Here is a 4882-nt window from a genome sequence, read left to right as displayed (position 1 = left end):
AATGATATGAGATAAGAAACTCGCTCCCTGGTATAACGATCATACACGCTCTTTAAAACAGACTGCTCGAAAATTAGAACATAAATGGCCTAAATTAATAAAACTAAATTGTTAGTATTTCAAATAGCATGGAAGGAGAGCATCCTAAACTATAGAAAAGCTCTTAATGTGGCTAGATCAACGTATCTCTCCACTCTTATAGAAAATAACAAAAATAATCCTAGATTTTTATTTAACACCATAGCAATTTTTTTAATTATATTTATTTATTAACAACCAACAGATTAAAACATAACTACACATTTATTACACACAGTACCTGAAAAATAACAAAAAACTAACAATTAAATGATTGCGCACATACACAAAGTAAATAACTAAGCTGCCGTGGGAAGAAGGGGGGGGGGAGGGTCTGAACTTCAGTCAGGCTATTTATATTAACTCAACTTAATTATTCGACTCGGTTCAGGTGCGCTCTTCTATCACCTGACCGAGATGCATTCTGGTACATGTAGTCCAAATCAAACAAACTACAAAACACAAACATAATCAGTGGGCATTTGGCGCCCTCTAGGGGTTAACCCTTACAGGTTCTTACTGAAGTCTCAGGTATATTGAGCACCTTTTTGATCTGGTTGAGAATTCTGATAGAGTTTCTTGTTGTATAAATTAGGTTAACAAGAGTGTTAGAAGTTCTATGGGGGTAAGTTAACTGTTAGAGGATCTTCTTGCATGCCTGCACCCCTGGCATGCATTCACTGATATGTCTAGGCAGGCTTCTTTCATTGCCAGGAGGAGGTGAACATGGACATAAGGTTCTCTGTTATACACTTTCCACTGCCATGCCAAAAATAACCTCTATCGGGTTTAGAAAGGGAGAGTATGCAGGAAAAAAGATGTTAGAAAACCTTGGGTTATTGATAAACCAGTCATGGACCAGAGCAGCGCAATGGAAGCTGACATTATCCCAAAAAACGACGTAGTGAGGCTACTCTGGCTGTGCTGGTTCCCTGTAGTCCAGCTGGAACATATGTTGTCTTAGACCATCAAGAAAAGCAAGTACAGTAGAAGCATAGTGTTATAGGGTCCTAGAATAACATGGCAGTGGGGTACCCCTTGTTGGCTGATGGCTGCGCACATAGTGACATTCCCTCCATGCTGACCAGGGACATTTACAATAGCCCAATGGCTAATTATGTTCTTCCCCCTTCTCCTCCTTTTGGTTAGGTTAAAACCTGCCTCATCCACAAAGATAATTTCATGGGGAACAGGCTGTCCTTCAATCTCTGAAAAACACATAACACAGTAGAGTAAATCACTACCCTGAACAGTTCAAGAGTGCACACTGCCGGGCTGTGATGGAACACAATACTTCATACAATAACAAAACTCATACCTAAACATATTCCACTTGTTGGTTTTTCACTCTATCAGAGTTTCGTTTAAAAGGGACGCGGTATGCCTGTTTCATCCAGAATTGGTTATTTTGGAGAATGTGGTCAATTGTGGAGAGGTTAATGGCATTTATCCCTTCGAAAATGACGATCATCCTCATTCACTCTCCTATGAATCTCTCGCAGATTATTTTATTGGTAATTACTATGTTTACAAGCTGCCTCTCTTGCTCCTCCGACAAAAGCCTTAACCTGCCTCCACCAAGTGGTCGTTTCTGTGTCCTACAAAAATAGAAGCACTGTAACTGTCACACATCCTTTTTACAGGAAAAAATTGGAAACATACTGAAACTCAAGAAACTTAAGTTAATTCAAAAGTTACTGTACAGAGTAGTCTTACTGCAAAGTACACCTACCTCCAGCTCCACGTTTTCCTCCCTGAAGTGTAAGGGCCTTTGCAGCCCAAATAAATGAGGGGACGTAGAAAAGCAAGCTTTCACCCAAATGACAGTTTTAATAAATCAAAAAAATGCACATTTAACTTAAAGAAAGCAATATTCAGCTTTCAAGTCAAATAAACTACTAAAAAGGTCAAAAGAATCAAAGTTAAATTTAAACTAATAAACTCAGAAGAACTTAACTGAATCCAACAGACCACAGCAGAAAGAACTTAAACCAAACTATGAAAACTATGAAAACAACTACCCTCAATCACCCGAGACAATACAATGGGAACACATTTATAAGGATGGACCAGTCCATTTTTAAACACATAGGAGAACCACAAGATCACAACAAACTAAAACAACCCAACTAACAAACATGGAGCAATTAAATAACTAATCTACTGTAAACTAAACAGGTATTGAAAAAGCAAAATAGAAAAGGAAGAATCAAAACCATATACCATAGATACACACAAACATAAAATGGCAGACAACCAATTCCCTCCCACAGTTAGTCTACATGTTGGTACAGCCGGTGGAACCATAGTTGTGGTTGACGCGGCACGCCAGACCTTTAGTTGACGGATCACAGTGAGAGCTCAGTGCAGCAGTTCCAGCCAGGCAACAGCTCAACGGTAACTAAAACTCAAAGAAAAAAATTATATTTACTCAAAATATACAGTACAACATAAACTAGGATGTGGGCACTCCACCCAGATATGATGCACTTCTATCTAAATAAAATGAATGGTGTTGGTGTCTTATTATTTAATATAAATAAATACCAAAGCAATTAACTAAACAAAATACTAAATGCATTGAATGGGAATATGCACATATTTAAGTAGATGACCTCATAGTCATACCATGGACAAGGACATAGTCAACTAAAGTGGCTCGAATTTCATCCTCCTCCTCGACCTCTTACTTTGCATCTCTTTGTATCTGTTTTTTCAAACGTGAATAAGCTGACTTTGGCCCTTTTATCTATCAATCAAAGTTTCCGATTGGTGTGTGATAAATTTTGACTCCTAGTGTTTTCACTTGGCGGCACGGTGGTGTATTGGTTAGCACTGTCGCCTTGCACCTCCAGGGTCCGGGTTTGATTCCCGTCTCTATGTGCATGGAGTTTGCATGTTCTCCCCGGGCTTGGTGGGTTTCCCCTGGGTTCTGGTTTCCTCCCACAAGACATGTAGGTAAGGTTAATTGACATTCCCAATTTGCCTGTAGTGTGTGAATGGGTGTGTATGTGTGTGTGCCCTGTGATGGATTGGGACCCTGTCCAGGGTGTACCCTGCCTCATGCTCTAAGCTACGTGGGATAGGCTCCAGGTCCCCGTGACCCTGAATACAGGATAAAGGGGTATAGAAGGTGAGTGAGTGTTTCCACTTGGTTAATTGTGTGCTAATTGAGCTCAAGCTGTGCTGACTTAGTTAACATTATTGAAGGCTAGTGCTTTCTAAATGACCACATGGTGTTTTAAAATTTTAGTTCAAAATATTGGTTATAATGTTTTAGCAATCGAGAAAAACTGTAAAAAGGTTTTGCGGCTTCTTTACCATTGAGCCGGGTTGCTTTTATCTATTTAAACGTGCCTCTTAATGTGGCTGGCAGTACACGAGTCACAGTAAATGCAACTGTCGCATGTCCTGCAGGGAAACACAATTCGTGCAGTGAACGGGCTGCTCTTAAAACACACACTGGAGAAATACCCTTTTAAACAAAAGCAGCACAGATTCGTGCGAAAACACAGCACTGGACTGTATTTTCAGAACTAAAATTGCATATTATTATTGTTATTTGCCTATGCATATTTCTTTGGTTTTACATTTTTAAAATAAATCATGTTCGAACAGTTGGTTCCAATTTAATAACATGTAGTACATCATATTCACTAGGTTGCTGTCATGAAAGGGGTGGTATAGGCTGTTAATGCCGTGGGCAGAAAAAGGCAGGCATAGGCACGGAGGGGTGTTTTTAAACAAACAAGTCTTTATTCAGGATATAATCAAAACAAGACTTTTAAAGAAACAAAACAAAGAAACGAACACTTAAATTATACTACCCATAACCAGGCTAGAGGACAAGACACAAGACCTAAGCATTATACTGAAATACATCAGTATAATGACAAGACAGACTCTAATACATAAAATATAAGCACTATGTTGAGACACATGCTTAAGGACGAAACACAGGCTCTAATACCCGTTACACTAAATATAAGCACTATGTTGAGACACATGCTTAAGAACAAAACACAGGCTCTAATACCCATTACATAAAATATAAGCACTATGTTGAGACACAGGCTCTAATACCCGTTACACTAAATATAAGCACTATGTTGAGACACAGGCTCTAATACCCGTTACACTAAACATAAGCACTATGTTGAGACACAGGCTCTAATACCCGTTACACTAAATATAAGCACTATGTTGAGACACAGGCTCTAATACCCATTACACTAAATATAAGCACTATGTTGAGACACATGCTTAAGGACGAAACACAGACTCAAGCTAAGCATGGAGCTGAAAACAGGGACAAGATGAGAGACTAGAGACATGAGACAGGACTAAGGCTAAAGACATGTCAATTAGCTAAGCATGGCAATTAGCTAAACATGTCCTTAGCCCACGCACACCTAGCTACACCTGCCAAATAGATTAACACTAAAGGCTAGGGGATACACAGAGGCTAGGCGATGGGACACATGAAGGCTCACTCTCACAACACACAACACTATACTCTCAACACAACAAGACTCATTCAGGTGTGCTCCCGCATCACCTGACCGAGGTGCCTTCTGGGAAACTGAGTCTGCAAAACAAAAACTACAAAGGGCTAAACAGTGCCCTCTAGTGGCGATTCCTTACAGTTGCGTCACACTGTTGTGCAAGACAGTATTTCTCTTTCTCTCTCTCTATATATATATATATACACACACACATATACACACTATGGCAAGCCATTTAGGAAAATATTCATGAGAGAATTGAATGAAAACTTAATATATATTAATATTATATATTAAAT

At 39.2% G+C, this 4882-nt stretch overlaps 1 long non-coding RNA gene across 1 annotated transcript; it reads right to left on the bottom strand.

The window, feature by feature from the left end:
* Positions 1 to 287: 287 nt before the first annotated feature.
* LOC128544833 (uncharacterized) lies at positions 288 to 3349 on the bottom strand. Its single transcript, XR_008365818.1, has 3 exons — positions 1811 to 3349; positions 1397 to 1676; positions 288 to 1286 (listed from the first exon to the last, which is right to left on the bottom strand). It is a non-coding gene; the product is annotated as an uncharacterized LOC128544833 (long non-coding RNA).
* Positions 3350 to 4882: the final 1533 nt, after the last annotated feature.

Source organism: Clarias gariepinus, chromosome 16 (genome assembly GCF_024256425.1).
Source record: "Clarias gariepinus isolate MV-2021 ecotype Netherlands chromosome 16, CGAR_prim_01v2, whole genome shotgun sequence".
Classification (NCBI taxonomy): Eukaryota; Metazoa; Chordata; class Actinopteri; order Siluriformes; family Clariidae; genus Clarias; species Clarias gariepinus.
This window is presented reverse-complemented; position numbering and strand designations above follow the sequence as displayed.